Raw genomic sequence first — 19380 nt, forward strand, 5'->3', positions numbered from 1 at the left:
TCTCTTTACCCTGAATAGGTGATTTCCATGGACTTAAAACTAGAGTTTTACATCTCTCTGTGCTTTAATTTGGTGAAAATACACCAGATAGCTTTAATAATTATAGGATATGTAAAATTCATCAAGATTCTTGCTAAATTTTAAAACACTGGGTTTTCAAATATTTTAGGCTTTGAGCAAACATTTCCTGAGGGTTTTTGCAAATGTCACTGCGGCTGACAGTCTACATGGTTTGCATTGGGGTATTTTTCTCATTTTCACTCTTGCATTGGTAGTTTCAATAAGAGTGCAGGTGAAAGAAATGCACTGTCATGTAATATGAGCTTAAAATTTCTGGAAGATATACCTTCCATTTTATTATAACATAGTAGCTTTGGAATTTGCAAAGCTAGAAACAGAACCAAAATTAATTTTACATTTATATCAATTTATCTTTCTCTTAGTTGTAGGTTGAAGAACTATTTTTATTAAATATTAGCATTTTATTCATTTTTTGTAAATAATGAAAGGCAGAAAATTCAGCTAATTCATACTTTCCAATAAAATGTTGGAAGTGGTATAACATTTTATATTTTATTGGTGTTGTATGTTACATTATACTTGGAAATGGTGTATCTAACTTATTTTGAGGAAAAGCATCTGCTTTCTGACTTGAGAAAGATTACTAATCTGCAGATCAGGTTTTGACTGGTTCCAGAGTAAAGGACTATGTATAAGTTTTCATATTTCCCCATATTTTTTTCTTATTAACTTATATAATAAAAGTATAAAGGGCAGTCTACATCTTCAGTGATGGGTGGGCTGAGAAGAGATGTATAACGTTGTTCAAATCCCAACTTTAGACGTTATTGTTGGCTGTGCTGAGAGAGCATTGAGATGGAAGGGTTTATGGCAGCCATATTGTCTCTCAGTTGATCAGTGGGCCCTCTCAATAATGGCACGAATAATAACAATGCTTACAGCCCTCCATCTTTGGCTGCAGGTCTTTTCTAGAGTTTATAGAGAAAATTTATATAACCCCTTAACAGAAATCCTGTGTACTGGCTAGTTTTTGGCAACTTGACCAGAACCTAGATATACTTGTTTAAAGCAAATCTCAGTTAAGGAATTTCTTCTGACAGAGTGTCTGTCCTTTATGCATGTCTGCTTTACATACTCTTGATTAATGATATATGGGGGGAGGAGTCACCCTACCGTGGGAGTTGCCACGCCTACATTGGTGGCCCCAGGTGCTATACAGCAAGCTAAGAAAGCCTTGGAGAGCATGTCAGGACGCAGTGTTCCATTATGGCACCTGACTCTGCTCCCACTTGAGTTCCTGCCCTGATTTCCTTTGAGAATAGACTGTGATTAGGACTTAAGCATTAGGTAAACACATTTTCCCCAAGCAGCTTTTGAAACAAAACTAAGACACCCTGCGTCTGTCTAGATTCTAATTTTATTGACACATGTCAGTACGTATCTATCTAATCACTTGTCTTTTAGAAAAATAGGTTGAGGGATCCAGGTCTTAAAATCTGATGTGGAGAGTAGACCTTGTTCTAGTCTCAGGCTATGATGTGTTGTGATACAGCTATCACACATGTCCTTAAGATGCCCCAAACAAGCTGCCCTTGCAGACTAAACACTATAAATCAAACACTTGCATGTTGATAGTTTCAATTTCCTCCAACTTTTCTTATCACCATAAACACAGATATCTGATTTTTAACTTTCCTTAAAATTCCTCTGTTAATAGAGTCACACATGATTCCTGAAGATAGAGATGAACCTTCTAAAGGAAACAAGATGGAACACTGGGACCACCTGATTCAGTCTGGCCCTGCCTTCTGCTTGTCAAGAGCTTAGAAAACACCGATTTACTGAGCTCTCAATATTCTTGTTGCAAGGGAATTGAGATTAGATGATATTATAAAATAGTGCTTAAAACAATAGTCATGAAAAATGTAAGGTTCTCCTTTCTGTCCTCTGTTTAGCTGACCCCTTTCATTAATTTAATAAATGACCTTACAGCTTGGGGAGTCTCTGCTGTTATAGATTATTTAAGTTCTCAGGATCTGTTTCTATTTTTAAAGCAGGATCAAAAGTGTTGATAGCTGTTGCAGATGCTGAGGTCAGATGTAGTAGGCTGTGCTCTGAAGGAAACACCATTACTTATAATAAAAGTAACAGAGAAATTTTAAAATGCACTCATTTTATGCTCATGTCCTATATAATCCATAAAGACATCTGGGCATCTGCTACACAGAGTGTGATGGCCTTTGATTAAAAACAAACATATGCCAGGATTCATTAAGGGTCATTCTAGAAAATTATTACTGTCATGCAATGTCCTTGTTGAGTGCTTGGCATATTAACAAAGACCTCTTGGGAAGTGCGCTGGACTTTGCTGGCATTTCCTAATCATACTGTGTGTCCATCCACCAACAACAAGCAGAATTCTTCCTCACTGATCCTAGGGTATTACTCCAGGATTAGGTTATACTGTTTGACAGCACTGGATGCTGACCGTGCATGATGCCAGGAAGCAGTGTTAAATTTTAACAGATTAATTTTAAATTTAGCTATTGGTAATAGCTGTCAGTTCTGCAGTTGAGATATTGATGTGATTTTTTTTTAAATAATATGTTTAGGATCACCACTATGAGTAGTATATTGTGTCAAAATGCGATTGTTTATTTAAAAGATGGAAAGAAATGTTGTGGTTGAAGAATGCAGTCAGCTTTAGCATGGTGTGTATTAAGCTTCAAAGATGCATCTATTAAAATTGTCTATACCCAGACAGACATAATGGCTGAATTCATTCTAATGAGTTTCCATTGGAACACGGTCTACCTACAGTAGTATGCTGGAAATTTTGTCTGAGTGTCATTCTGTTTCTTGACAAAAAAAGCATAAGGAAAATGTCTTAGGAAATGTTTTAGCTATTACCTGGTGAATGATGAGAGCCAATTATTATAAATTAAAATGAATGTGTGTGTGTGTGTGTGTGTGTTTGTATAGAGGAAAGAGAGAAAGAGAACAAAATAAGAGAGTGAAAGAAATGGGGCAGAACATTCAGAAGTTTTTACAATCCACTCTGAGGTTACCTATCAGTGAAGTACAGTAGGAACAACGTGTGCTCTTCATTTTTGTCAATGAAAATGGACTGGCATCTGTATCCTATCAAAACTGACAGCTGTTGTAAAAGAAACCAACTCAGCAGAGGATGTTCTTCTATTATAGGAAAATTACCAAAATTTCTGACATAGTTAGAGCATGGGCTTGAAATATACTTAAGTACCAGCAGGCTTGAGAAATTCAGTAGTAAACAGCTACAAAAGAGATAAGACATAAAGTAAGTTGTTTCCATTGACAAAAAGCCCATCTATGGTAAAACCTACACATACAAGAGAGGTTGATCCCTCCAGAATTAATAGAATACATACACAGACACCAAAATCTTTTTTTCATTTTTCATTTATTCTTCTCTTATATGTATATTAAATTCCTCTCCCCCCATTGCAGTCACCTCTACCCCATTCTCCATCCACTTCTCTTCATTTTCTTTTCAGAAGAGGGCAGGCTTCCCATGGATATCAATCAAAGATGGCAAATCAAGTTGCAGTGAGACCATGTACTACCTTTGTATTAAAGCACGATGAGGCAATCCAGTAGCATGAAAAGGAACCCAAAAGTAAACAAAAAAGAGTTATAGTCTCTGCTCCCATGGTTAGGAGTTCCATAGAAAAATCAAAGGTATACTATTATAACATACATGGAGAACACCTATATCAGACCCATACAGGCTCCCTGATTGGCAGTCCAGCGTCTGTAAATCTCTATGAGTCCAGGCTAGTCCATTCAGTGGGCCTTCTTGTACAACACCAAATTCTTAGCACAAAAAGAGATTTATTATCCTGGAGAGGGTAGCAGAAGGGTTAGAGAGGCTGCAAAGGTGGCAGCAGCAGCAAGTTCAAGCAGGCAAGAGAAGCAAGAGATTAGAATTAAGAGAATGTGTTTCTGCAAGAGTGGGTTTTTAAGAGGAAAATGGGGAGTCTGTGCTTGGATAAATCTTGAGTTGGTAAACCCCAAATGGTAATGTTAGCCAAATAATGAATCTTGATTGTTGGTGATGTGGGAGGTCCTTCTGTCTATGTATTGCTTTTATTGGTTAATGAATAAAGAACTGCTTTCAGCCTGTAGCAGGGAAGAATAGAACTAGGCTGGAAAGCTAGGCTGTATGCTGGGAGAAAAAAGGGCAGAATCAGAAAGAAGCCATAAAGCTGCTGCCAGAGTCAGACATGCTAAAAATTTGCTGGTAAGCCACTGCTATGTAGTGATACATAGATTAATAGAAATGGGTTAAATTCATATGTAAGACTTAGCCAATAAGAAGCTGGAACTAATGGGCCAAGCAGTGATTTAATTAATATAGTTTCTGTGTGATTATTTTGGGGCTGAGCAGCTAGGAATGAACAAGTGGCCTCCTTACATCATGTTAGACATTGTTGTTTTGTCTGAGTAATGAGGATGTGTCCAAATAAGGAAGTAGACCGTGGTGGCTAGCTTTAGGAATGTAATGGTTTAACAAAGGAAAGTAAAAGGGGTAAAAGGGCAAAACCTTTCTGAAATGTTTGTCATATCCAGGCCTGTTAGAATCCCTTCAACATAGTTTCTGGAATTGGCTTGGCTTTTTGTCAAGAAATCACTCTTTATATGAGGTCAAAAAGCAGCATTTTCCTTTCAGCATCCGAATGGATTAGTTCACCTATTGCTTTTACACTGAAAATAAATTAAGGACATCACAAAGGAAGGTAGAGTCACTCATTATTTGATAAGGACACTTGCACTGAGTGCATTTTTCTTTGCTTCATAGGAAGACAAATTTGGAGATGTTGAGAAAATTCAAAGTCTTATACATCAGAAACAAGCCTCGATTGTAGATGATAAATGAACTTGCTATAGTGACCAGTTTAAGAGTTTGTGACTGTAGAGTCCAGAGACTACCCAGGCAGCACCTAGGTACAAACCATCCAAAGGAAATACCTAACCTTCCAACTATCATAGATAGGATCACCCAATGTCCCTTACATATACACACCCATTTTTTTACACTAGGACACCCCTTGACAAATGTCATCCAATCAGGAGTCCTGAAACTTAGAAATCCCTCAACCCAACCTCTGCTGTTGTAAAATCCCCACCACAATTGTGCCAATGCATTTGACATGGAGAGTCGGAGTTTGAACTTGAATAAGAATAAACAGTCTTTTCTTTTATGCATGAGACTCAGTCTCCTTGTTGGTTTTTGGTGGGCTCTGTGGATCTAACAAACAGAGGAATACAGTGATTTAAAGGAAACCAGAGCACAACTTTCACAAAATCAAACAGAAGGAGAAACTCATCCAGATAAAGGAGCAATGTAGCAAGGGAATTCTTATTATTTCTGAAGGCTATTATTGATTAGTTTGGAATTGTCAGGTGGGATTTTACATTTTTTACAACATCTTTAGATTTATTTTTATTGTGTGTGTGCATGTCAGCTGGTCTGTCTGTCTGCCTGTCCTCTGTCTCTGGGTCTGGGTACATGCATGTTGAAAACACTGTCTGAGGATTTGGAAACTGGGTGTTATTTCCCAAGAACTGGAGGTTGTGAGCTGTCATGAGGTGCTGGGAACTGAACCCGGGTCCTTTGTAGGAGCTATAAATGCTCTTAACTACTGAACCAATTCTCTAGCTACAAGCTTTTACCATTTTATTAATCTGGCTACCTCATTGAAATAGTAAACATTTCAGTATTTCACCAGACACTTCTTTGTGTTTTTCCCGAGAGTGTCACTTGAATCCACAAGAACACATTGTTTTCTCTCTTACTTGTGATGTAAAGTTCTACATAATGATATAATATGTGCAGTTGGTTTACTATTTCATGATGTTCCTCCTTCACTCTCTGTGGCGGTCCCTTTAAAACCTTCTCTCATTCTACACACACTGTGCCCATCTTTCACAGTTTGTACAACAAAATCTCATTTTACCTTTGGCACATGGACACATACATTGAATTTTACAAGTTAATCAGAAGAGTTTATTCCTGGTCCCTTCCCAGCTTGCACCCAGAACACCCCCCCTCATCCTCCTGTCTTTGGGGCCACAAAATCCCACAACCCAGCCTGTTTGGGCCCCAGGACCGGGAACTGAGTGCACCCAGGTCAGTGGGAAGTCCCCTGCTTCAATAGCCTGCCTGCAGCAAGGTAGTCCCTTTGTCACCTTGCTGCTTGGCCAGCAAGGAAACCTGACTGTCTACCAGAAATTCCATCATTCATTGGGGTGAGTGAGTGCCTGAACCCGGGTAGCTGCCCAGAGAGGGACCACCAACATTTCCCAACACCCACTCACACTTCCTGCTCTTCCTGCAGGGGTTATTCTCCCCGGATACTGCCTCTCTCTTCCTGTCCCTTCCCAGCTTGCACCCAGAAACCACCCTTTATCCTCCCGTCTTTGGGGCCACAAAATCCCACAGCTCAGCCTGTTTGGGTTCTGGGACCGGGAATTGAGTACACCCAGGTCAGTGGGAGGTCCCCTGTTTCAATAGCCTGCATGCAGCAAGGTTGGCCCTTTGTCAGTGAGCACTTGGCCTGCAAGGAGACCTGACTGTCTACCAGAAGATCCATCATTCATTGGGGTGAGTGAATTGAATTCATTGGGGTGAATTGAACTTCTAAAAGAAGACCCAAAGGGGATTAGTCAGAGGAAGAAATGGGCAGGCGCCAATGCAAGAATTCCTCCAACAATTTGAAAAACAACATGAAAGCACCAGAATCCAGCAAATTTATAACAGGAGGACTTGAACACACTAATCAAGAAAAAGTAGAAAAAACTGACTTTATGAAAGTAATAGAGTCCCTTAAACAGGAGGTGAAAAACTCCCTTAAGGAAATGGATGAGAAGAATAACAAAAAGTTTGAAGAATTGAGTAAATCTGTAAATGATATCCTAGGAAACCAAGAAAAAACAATCAAACAGATAAAGGAAACAGTGCAAGACTTGAAAACTGAAATGGAGGCAAGGAAGAAAACACAACCCGAGGGCCAGCTGGATATGGAAAATCTATGTAAATGAACAGAGACTACAGAAACAAGCATAGCCAACAGAATACAAGAGATAGAAGAAAGAATCTCAGATTCTGATGATACCATAGAGAAAATAAATGCATTGATCAAAGAAATCAGCAAATCCAACAAATTCTTATCACAAAACATTCAGGAAATCTGAAACACAATAAAAAGACCAACCCTAAGAATAATAGGCGTAGAAGGAGAAGAACTACAGCTCAATGGTCCAGAAAATATATTTAATAAAATTATAGAAGAAAACTTCCCAAACCTAAAGAAAGATATTCCTATTAAGGTACAAGAAGCTTACAGAACACCAAATAGACTGGATCAAAAAAAATCATCCCCTCGCCATATTATAATCAAAACACAAAACATACAAAATAAAGAAAGAATATTAAGAGCTGCAAGGAAAAAGGTCAAGTAACATATAAAGGTAAACCTATCAGAATAACACCTGACTTCTCTGTGGAAACCATGAAAGCGAGAAGGTCCTGGATAGATGTTTTGCAGAAACTAAGAGACCATGGATGCAAGCCCAGATTACTATACCCAGCCAAGCTTTCATTCACTATAAATGGAGAAAACAAAATATTCCAAGATAAAAACAAATTTAAACAATACATAGCCACAAATGCAGCCTTGCAGAATGTAATAGAACAGAATTCACAAACAAAGGAGTCCAGCATTGCCCAAAATAACTCAGACATCTAGTGACCCTTCACCAGCACATCTCAAAGAAAGGAAACACACAATCTCTACTACCAAATAAAAAATGACAACCAGAGTTAACATACACTTGTCATTAATATCAATATCAATGGACTCAATTCACCTATAAAAAGGCACAGGCTAAGAGATTGGATACGAAAACAGGATCCAACATTCTGCTGTTTACAAGAAACACACCTCAACCCAAAGACAGACAACTACTCAGAGTAAAGGGTTGGGAAAAGGTTTATCAAGCAAATGGACCTAAGAAAGAAGCAGGTGTGGCCATACTAATTTCTAACAAAGTTGACTTCAAACTAAAATCAATCAGAAGAGATGGAAAGGGACACTTTATACTCATTACAGGAAAAATCCTTCAGAATGAAGTCTCAATCCTGAATATCTATGCCCCTAATACAAAAGCACCCACTTATGTAAAAGAAACATTACTAGAACTCAAGGCAGCAATCAAACCAAACACACTGATAGTGGGAGACTTCAACACTCCTCTCTCACCAATGAACAGGTCAATCCGACAGAAACCTAACAGAGAATTAAGAGAATTAATAGAGGTAATGAACCAAATGGACTTAACAGACATCTATAGAACATTCCACCCAAACAGGAAAGAATGTACCTTCTTCTCTGCGGCTCATGGAACCTTTTCGAAAATTGACTACATACTTGGTAACAAAGCAAACTTCCGCAGTTACAAAAACATATTAGTAACCACCTGCATCTTATCGCATCACCATGAATTAAAATTAGAAATTAACAACAATGCTACCCCCAGAAAGCCTACAAACTCATGGAAACTGAACAGTCAACTACTGAAACACACCTGGGTCAAGGAAGAAATAAAGAAAGAAATTAAAGTCTTCCTTAAATTTAATGAAAATAAAGACAAAACATACTCAAACCTATGGGACACAATGAAAGCAGTGCTAAGAGGAAATTTCACAGCACTAAGTACCCACTTAAGAAAAACGGAGAAAGCACACATTGGAGACTTAACAGCACACCTGAAAGCTCTAGAAAAAAAGCAGACTCACCTAGGAGGAGTAGAAGACTGGAAATTATCAAACTGAGGGCAGAAATCAACAAAATAGGAACACAGAAAACAATCCAAAGAATCAATGAAACAAAAAGCTGGTTCTTGAAGAAAATCAACAAGATTGACAAACCCCTAGCCAAACTAATCAAACGGCAGAGAGAGAACACACAAATTAATAAGATTAGAAATGAAAAGGGGGACATAACCACAGACACAGAGGAAATTCAGAGAATCATTAGATCTTACTACAAAAGCCTGTATGCCACAAAATTGGAAAATGTAAAAGAAATGGACACTTTTTTAGATAAGTACCATACACCAAAGTTAAACCAGGATCAGGTAAATGCTCTAAATAGTTCTGTTAGTCACGAAGAATTGGAAATTGTTATCAGAAACCTCCCTACCAAAAAAAGCCCAGGACCAGATGGTTTCAATGCAGAATTCTACCAGAACTTCCAAGAAGACCTAATACCTATACTCCTTATTGTATTTCATAATATAGAAACAGAACAGTCATTGCCAAATTCCTTTTATGAAGCTACAATTACCCTGATACCTAAACCACACAAAGACCCAACCAAGAAAGAGAATTAAAGGCCAATCTCACTCATGAACATCGATGCAAAAATTCTCAATAAAATACTGGCAAACAGAATCCAAGAACACATTAGAAAAATTATCCACTATGATCAAGTAGGCTTCATCCCAGAGGTGCAGGGCTGGTTCAACATACGAAAATCTATCAATGTAATCCATCATATAAATAACCTGAAGGAAATAAACATATGATCATCTCATTAGATGCAGAAATAGCATTTGACAAAATTCAACACACCTTTATGATAAAGGTCTTGGAGAGATTAGGGATACAAGGGTCATTCCTAAATATAATAAAGGCTATTTACAGCAAGCCGACAGCTAACATCAAATTTAATGGAGAGAAACTCAAGACCATCCCACTAAATTCAGGAACGAGACAAGGCTGTCCACTCTCTCCTTATCTCTTCAATATAGTGCTTGAAGTTCTAGCAATAGTAATAAGACAACACAAGGGGATCAAGGGGATTCGAATTGGAAAGGAAGAAGTTAAACTTTCGTTATTTGCAGATGATATGATAGTGTACATAAGCGACCCGAAAAACTCCACCAAAGAACTCCTACAGCTGATAAACTCCTTTACTATCGTGGCGGGATACAAGATCAACTCAACAAAACAGTTGCCCTCCTATATACACAGGATAAGGAAGCAGAGAAAGAAATCAGAGAAGCGTCACCTTTCACAATAGCCACAAACAGCATAAAATATCTTGGGGTAACTCTAACCAAGGAAGTGAAAGACCTATTTGACAAGAACTTTAAGTCCTTGAAGAAAGAAATTGAAGAGGATACCAGAAAATGGAAGGATCTCCCTTGCTCTTGGATTGGGAGGATCAACATAGTAAAAATGGCAATACTACCAAAGGCAACCTATAGATTTAATGCAATCCCCTTAAAGATCCCATCAAAATTCTTCACAGATCTTGAGAGGACAATAATCAACTTTATATGGAAGAACAAGAAACGCAGGATAGCCAAAACAATCTTATACAATAAAGGAACTTCTGGAGGCATTACCATCCCTGACTTCAAACTCTATTACAGAGCTACAGTATTGAAAACAGCTTGGTATTGGCATAAAAATAGAGAAGTCGACCAATGGAATCGAATAGAAGACCAGGATCTTAACCCACAAAACTATGAACATCTGATTTTCGATAAAGGAGCTAAAAGCACACAATGGGAGAAAGAAAGCATCTTCAACAAATGGTGCTAGCATAACTGGATGTCAACCTGTAGAAAAATGAAAGTAGATCCGTATCTACCACCATGCACAAAACTCAAGTCCAAATGGATTAAAGACCTCAATATCAATCTGAACACACTGAGCTTGATAGAGGAGAAAGTGGGAAGTACTCTACAACATTTGGGCACAAGAGACTGCTTCCTACGTATAGCCCCAGCAGCACAGACATTAAGGGCAACATTGAATAAATGGGACCTCCTGAAGCTGAGCAGCTTCTGTAAAGCAAAGGACACTGTCACTAAGACACAAAGTCTTAGTGACTGGGAAAAGATCTTCACCAACCCTGCAACTGACAAAGGTCTGATCTCTTAAATATATAAGGAACTCAAGAGACTAGACTTTAAAATGCTAACTAACCCAAATAAAAAATGGGGCTCTGAACTGAACAGAAAATTCTCAACAGAAGAAGTTCGAATGGCCAAAAGACACTTAAGGTCATGCTCAACCTCCTTAGCTATCAGGGAAATGCAAATCAAAACAACTTTGAGATACCATCTTACACCTGTCAGATTGGCTAAAATCAAAAACACCAAGATAGCCTTTGCTGGAGAGGATGTGGAGTAATGGGTACACTCATCCATTGCTGGTGGTAATTCACACTTGTGCAACCGCTTTGGAAAGCAGTGTAGAGGTTTCTCGGGAAATTCGGGATCAACCTACCCCAGGACCCAGCAATCCCACTCTTGGGAATTTACCCAAGAGATGCCCAATCATATTACAAAAGCATTTGTTCAACTATGTTTATAGCAGCATTATTTGTAATAACCAGAACCTGGAAACAACCTAGATGCCCTTCAGTGGAAGAATGGATGAAGAAAGTGTGGAATATATACATATTAGAGTACTACTCAGCGGTAAAAAAACAATGACATCTTGAATTTTGCATGCAAATGGATGGAAAGAGAAAACACCATCCTGAGTGAGGTAACCCAGGCCCAAAAAGATGAACATGGGATGTACTCACTCATAATTGGTTTCTAGCCATAAATAAAGGAAATCGAGCCTATAATTTGTAAAAAATCCTAGAGAAGCTAAATAAGAAGGTGAATCCAAAGAAAAACATATAGTTATCCTCCTGGATATTGGAAGGAGACAAGATTGCCGGACAAAAAATGGGAACTTGGGGTGGGCTGGGATGGGGGGATGGGGGATGGAGAGAGAAAAGTGTGAAGTGGAGGATGGGAAGAGCTTTGGGGAATAGGATGGTTGGGATATAGGAATTGTGGATATGGGAACAAGGAATTATATATCTTTTTTTTTTTTTTGGTTTTTCGAGACAGGGTTTCCCTGTAGTTTCTAGAGCCTGTCCTGGAACTAGCTCTTGTAGATCAGGTTGGCCTCGAACTCAGAGATCCCCCTGCCTCTCCCTCCCGAGTGCTGGGATAAAGGCGTGAGCCACCACCGCCCAGCTTGGAATTATTTATCTTAATTAAGGGAGCCATTCTAGCGTTGGCAGAGACTTGACTCTAGAGGGGTTCCCAGGTGTCCAGGAAGATGCCCCCAGCTAGTTCCTTGGGCAGCTGAGGAGAGGGTGCCAGAAATGTCCAGATCCTATTGCCATACTCATGAATATCTTGCTTATCACCATAGAACCTTCACCTGGCGTTGGATGGAGAAAATGACAGAGCCCCACATAGGAGCACCGGACTGAGATCCCAAGGTCCTGATTAGGAGCAAAAGGAGGGAGATCATGAGCAAGGAAGTCAGGACCGTGAGGAGTGCGTTTACCCATTGAGATGGTGGGACAGATCTAACGGGAGACCACCAAGTCCAGTTGGAAAGGGACTGATGGAACAGGCGACCAAACTGGACTCTCTGAATGTGGCTGATGCTGGAGGAGGACTGAGAAACCAAGGACAACGGAGATGAGCTTGATCTCTACAGCATGGACGGGCTCACTGTGAGCCTTGTCAGTTTGGTTGCTCACCTTCCTGGACTTAGGGGGAGTTGGGAGGACCTTGGGCTTAACATAGTGAAGGGAACCCTGATGGCTCTTTGGCTTGGTGAGGGAGGGAGTGGGTGTATGGGTGGAAGGGAGGGAAAGGAAGGGGGAGGAGGAGGGGAGGAGATGGAAATTTTTAATAAAATAAATGAGAAAAAAAGAATAGTTTATTCCTCCGGTTGTGAAATTGTGCCTTTGGCTTCTATTTTATGACTAATAAAGTTATGTTCAATTGTACTATGATATATTCAGGATTTTAAATATAATTGCCTAACATTTCTTTTCTTTTTTGATTTTATTATTTGCTTATTTATTTGTTTGTTTCTTTATTGGTCTTTTGAGACAAAATTTCAGCTTGTAGCCCTGACCATGATCCTGACCCTGGTTGTCTTTGGAACTCACTCTGAAGACCAAACTGGCCTCGGATTCCTGCCTCTGCCTCCTCAGTGCTGGGATTAAAGACATGAATTACCACCTCCCACTTAAAAACATTCTTTTAAAGACTAAATACTTAAATTTTATATATTTTTTGTTTATTTGAGACATAGTTTCTCTGTGCAGCCCTGACTATCCTGGAATCTGCTCTGTAGAGCAGGCTGGACTCAAACTTATAGAGATCTGCCTGCCTCTGCCTTTGAGTGCTAGTGTTAAAGATGTGTACTATCACACTGATTTTAAACTACATTTTTTGAAGCAATTATTTTATTTTAATCTCCACTCCTTTGTGTATGCATGAGGGGATGGCTATATGTAATCATATCTATTCTGTAATAAGGTATAGAGGTAACAAGTTTCCAAGCAGTTTGCTGAATATATATGCCTTATTAGAAAGCACAGCCACAATATTTTAGATTTATGTCTTGTTTTCTCTAAACTATATTGTAATACTTTTTGCAGTGTTCTCTTTTATGTGTGTAGCATACACAACAGACTACTTAGGGATGCAAGTCCAGGTTTATATCTATGGAGTTCTTCAGAAATATTTAATAACGCCATTAGAAGTGGCAATTTTTAAATAGGCTAAATGAATCTTTGCTTAAAAGTTTATTAAAAGATTGCATTATTTCAATTGCATGTTTCTGCTGGCCTCAGTTTCAACCCTTCCTCTATCTTCTCTCTTCTCAAAAATTCTTGTGTAAATCCTCAGTTCAATGTTTGACTGTCAGCAGATTTGAGTAACTAATTTCCACACTAAATTCAAACTCTGTGTTAAAATGACATGGAAAATAAATTTTGGAGATGAGAAGCAGGATATAACTCATGTGCTCTTACCCTGTGAGAAGTAATTTAATGGCAGTCCTTCATCATTAAGAAAGAAATGAGAGTCCTTATCAACATGCCCTACCCTTTAAATTCTAATTCCTGGATATATTTTTCTGAACTTTTTATTTTATGCATCAGAATATATTTTACCTCCCAGGTCCCCAGTTCCTCACTTATACAGTTGCTGTTCCTGTTGATACAAAGACAGGGCTTGTTAATTCAAGAATTCATGCAAATTATGAGTTTCTTTTCTTTCCGTCAAACCATGTCCATCTGAAGATTGCTTTTGATACTGTGTAAGTGATTTGATGATATTGAATATGAATGGAGACAAGAGTTTGGTTCGTCAACCTGTTCATTGGATATCATTCTGACTGATGGCATCATCACTAATATATCTATCTTGCATTAAATTTAAGTTTATGAATTTAATTAATTAATTTTATGAGTGTGTGTGTGCATGTATGCTCAGTTGCATGTACACACACACGTGTTTTTGCAGTGTATATCTGTGTATATGTGTGCTCTCCTGAATTAGAGTGTATGCATTTACAAGACAAATAGAGACCATAGACTGGTATTGCATATTTCCCCATTATCTCTTCACTTGGTTTACTGAGACAGGGTCTCTCACTGAATCTGTAGTTCCCTAGTTATTTTGGTTAGTCTGACTGGCCAGCTTGCTGTGGAAATCCAGGCTTGGCTTCTAACTGGTGGACAACTGCACATCTGTAATAGGTGTTGGGTGACGACATGGTCCACCACATTATGGATACATTATGGAGCTTCCCCACTGGCTGTAAGGCTGGCCTGGACCCGCATTCCTAGAGCAGCACCCAAGTCTCATTCCTTGAACTAAGTGGATCTCTGTGGGACCTGCCACAGTGGGATATAGGAAAGCAGCAAGTGGCCAAACTCATTGATGTCTAGCCTCTTTCAAGTTTCAACTCCTCTGTACTTCATCTGAAGATGAGGTGGATGACTGAATAGACTTGATTTGGTCCTAATGCTGTTGGTTTTGATTCCTAGTTTTTACAAAGGAAGAGCATTTCATGAAAGCAATAAGGACTACCTTATACTTGAGCCCTACAGTTTTGTGGGAAAAACATTTGGTCAGTTCTAAATGCTAAGCAAGTAAAGGAGATTGGGCATTAAAACAACGGCATCTTGAAATTTGCAGGCAAATGGACAGAACTAGAAAAAAACATCCTGAGTGTAGTAATCCAGACCCTAAAAGACAAATATGGTATGTACTCACTCATAAGTAAATATTAGGCATAAAGCAAAGGATAACCATATACAGTTCACAACCCCAGAGGATCTAGGTAACAAAGAGAACCCTTACAGATATATACATAGATCTGCCTAGGAATAGAAAAATAGATAAAATCTGAATAACTTAAGAATCTGGAAGCCGGGCGGTGGTGGCGCACGCCTTTAATCCCAGCACTCGGGAGGCAGAGGCAGGCGGATCTCTGTGAGTTCAAGACCAGCCTGGTCTACAAGAGCTAGTTCCAGCCGGGCGGTGGTGGTGCACGCCTTTAATCCCAGCACTCGGGAGGCAGAGGCAGGCGGATCTCTGAGTTCGAGGCCAGCCTGGTCTACAAGAGCTAGTTCCAGGACAGGCTCTAGAAACTACAGGGAAACCCTGTCCCTGTCTCGAAAAACCAAAAAAAAAAAAAAAAAAAAAAAAAGAGCTAGTTCCAGGACAGGCTCCAAAGCTACAGAGAAACCCTGTCTCGAAAAACAAAAAAAAAAAAAAAAAGAAAAAAAAGAAAAAAAAGAATCTGGGAGGGAGGGGAGAGTAGAAAGAAAAAGAGGAGGAGGGAAGGGAAGTGGGGAGGAGAACATGAGGGATCGGGAAGTCAAGTTGCTGGAAAGGCAGAAAAGGAGAATAAGGAACCATTATGGGATTAGCAAGAAACCTGGCACTAGGAAAATTACCAAGAATACACAAGGATGACCCCAGATAAACCTCTATCAATAGTGGAGAGAAGGACAGAAGTGACCTTCCCTGTAATCAGTTTGAAGACAATGGTAATTGTAAAAGTTTGGTCCAGTAACTGATGGAAGCAGATGCAGAGATCCATAGCTAACCACTAGGCTGAGCTTCAAGAGTCTAGTGAAAGAGAGGGAGGAGTGATAATATGAGCAAAGGGGCCAAGATCATGATGGGGAAACCCACAGAAACAACAGATCCGAGATAATGAGAGCTCACCGACTCTGCACTGATAGCTGCAGAACCTGAATAGGACAGAAATAGACCCTCTAAATGCAGGTGACAGCAGTTGTATTGGGCAGTTTATGGAGGCCACTGACAGTGGATTCAGGATCTATTCCTACTACATGAACTGGCTTTTTGGAGCCCATTTTCTAGGAAAAATACCTTGCTCAGTTAGAAACAGAACAGAGGGGAGGTCCTTGGTCAGGTCTCAATATAGTGATGTCACAAACTTCGTTGACACCCCATGGGAGATTGACCTGAGGAGCATCTAAGGGTGTGGTAAGAGGAAGTTGGGGAAGTGGGATAAGGGGAGGGAAGAAAAACCAGGATTGATCCATAACATTTTAAAATAAAAAATTAAAATACAAAAATATAAGTGAATATAAATAATAATAAAAATTTATAAGAGGTGCTAGAGAGACAGATGAGAGGCAATAAACACATTCTGCTCTTGCTGAAGACCTGATCACATGGTGGCCTATAACCTTCGGTAGCTGTAGTTTCAGGAAATCCAAGGCCATCCCACCACTACTGGAACCAGGCACAGATATGGTGCAAATATATACCTTCAGAAAGCACTCATACACATAAAAATAAATAACAATAAATTGCATAGAATGTTTTTACACATATTTTTTAGGAGAATAGTTTTGATAATACTCACTCCTACAACTAAAAGCAAAGCTATTATCAAACAAGGCTTGAAATGATTTATGATAACACATCAAACTATTATATAAAAATTGCTGGTCTATTCTGTTTTTTAGAGGTGACTTCTCCAGTACACAAATAAATCTAATTAACTATTGCCCCATAACTATTGCCAAAACAAATTCACATAATTTTTTCTAAAATATATTGATTAGATGTAAAGGAAAATGAATTTTCTACAATATATGTTGATGGTTGTTGTGGGACAATTGTCTATATTCTGTCAATTATATTTTAAATAAATGCTGATTGGTCAGTAGCCAGGCAGGAAGTATAGGTGGGACAACCAGACAGGAAGTATAGGCAGGTCAATGAGAACAAGAGAATTCTGGGAAGAGGGAAGCTCTTTTTGCAGTCGTAACCCTGCCACAGAAGAAGAAAGATGTGACTGCCTCACTGAATAAGGTACCAAGCCATGTGGTTAGCATAGACAAGAATAATGGGCTAATATAAGTTATAAGAGATAATAAGAAGCCTGAGCTAATGGGCCAATAAGTTTATAACTAATGTAGACCTCTGTGTGATTTCTTTGGGACTTAATGATTGTGGGAACTGGGCAGGACAGCAAACCCCAACAACAGATAGTACTCAGTGCACATTGACACGAGCTACCTCTTCAAACTGAAAACTTTTGAAAGAATATCCAGTTTTACCAGTGACATCAACTACATAGCAGAATACTTGCAGTGGTCTCCCTTTCCTCTCTGACCCCATCCCTAATGGATTACAAAAATCTTCTCCTCAAACCTTCCTCCCCCAACTCTTTGTAGTATTCCAGCTTTCAACATCAACAGGTATTCACTTTAACATAGCAACTCAACAGCCCATGGAAATAGTCTTCAATTATAGCATGCACACAGGGATAATGTACAGGTCACTGATAACAGGGAACCAGTAATTTGGATTACAGCTCTTTCTCTCTCCCTTTCTTCCTCTAGACTTGATCCCTCAGTCTCATCTCCATCTCTGCAACAGAACATCTGTTGCAACCTTCCTTTCCCCTCTGCCCACAACTCCTATGGATCCCACAGATCTACCCCTTCTACTCCCCCTAACACTGCTTGCTTTATCTCAGTCCCCAACTCCATCCCTGAAAACCCCCAGATCACTCCTGCCAGGGACACAGTTGGGCTATCTGAAAATTTCTCCTCTTCCTCTGATCCTTTATGTTCAAAAACCCAGTCTCATTCCTAGCATGATAGCAGATACTCTGGGATGAGTTCTCTTTACTGTCTCCCCACGTTCTGAGGAGAGGAAATAAGCAGATCCAGGCTGAACCCTCTGCTCTCTTCCCTTCTATGAACCCCTTCAAAACCCCAGCCTACACATTTAACTGAGAGTCAGCGCCCAATATCAGAAACACAATTTTACTGGAATTCCCAGTGGTTATAACTATCATATAAAAAAATTCTACTTCCCCTCCCTCTCCTATCCAGAGAGCAGTAAGGGTCCCCTGCCCTGTGGGAAGTCCAAGTTCCTCCCCCCTCCATCCAGGTCCAGGAAGATGAGCATCCAAACAGGCCAGGCCCCCTCAAAGCCAGTATGCGTAGTATGATCCAAATCCAGTGTCATTGTCTTTGGCTTCTCAGCAGCCCTCATTGTCTGCCATGTTCAGGGAGTCCAGTTTTATCCCATGCTTTTTCAGTCCCAGTCCAGATGGGCTTGGTAAACTCCGAATAGATCAGCCCCACCATCTCAGTGGATGGGGGGACCCCTCGCAGTCCAGACTTCCTTGCTCATGTTTTCCCTCCTTCTGCTCCTCATTTGGACCTTGGGAGCTCAGTGTGGTGCACCAATGTGTGGCTCTGTCTCTATTTCCATCCACCGCCAGATGAAGGTTCCCTCACGGTCCTGACTTTCTTTCACATGTTCTCCCTCCTTCTGCTCCTCGTCAGGACCTTGGGAGCTCAGACCGGTGCTCCAATGTGGGGCTCTGTCTCTATCTCCATCCATCGCCAGGTGAAGGTTCTATGGTGATTGAAATACCCCAAGAATGGGTGTCTCACCTCTGGGGATCCCCCTACCCAAGAACTGAGACCAGTCCACTGGATGCAAAAGCAAGAGGCAGTATATTGTATACACAGGTGCCTGCGGATGCTGCCAAACAACCCAGCTGGGTGAACAGCTAGGGATACATCATGCATTTATAGGGGGTTCAGGAGTTACATAATAGGCTGCATAGCAACAAGCATTTCATTGGTTCTTGCATGGTTGGCTAGGGTCGAGCTTAGGACAGGGCTGTTTGTCCATCCGCAGGTTCATAAGAAAAATCATAAGATCTAGATAAGGCTAAATTCAGCACTCTGGGTTTTGACAGACTGTCGCAGTGGTTTGCTGTCTTCCTGTTGGCCCAGTCTCTACAGAGCAAGCTAACCACAGATATCCTATTCAGCTGAGCCCCACTTGATTCTTTAAAGTTTGTTTTTTTTAAAACTTATGCAGGTGACTTTGTTTAAACCCTGCTACAGGCTGGAGCGGGGGTCTCTCATTGTGACAGGCTGAGATGGGGTCTTTCAGTGATATGCAAGATATTCATTA

Source organism: Arvicola amphibius, chromosome 1 (assembly GCF_903992535.2).
Source record: "Arvicola amphibius chromosome 1, mArvAmp1.2, whole genome shotgun sequence".
Lineage (NCBI taxonomy): Eukaryota > Metazoa > Chordata > Mammalia > Rodentia > Cricetidae > Arvicola > Arvicola amphibius.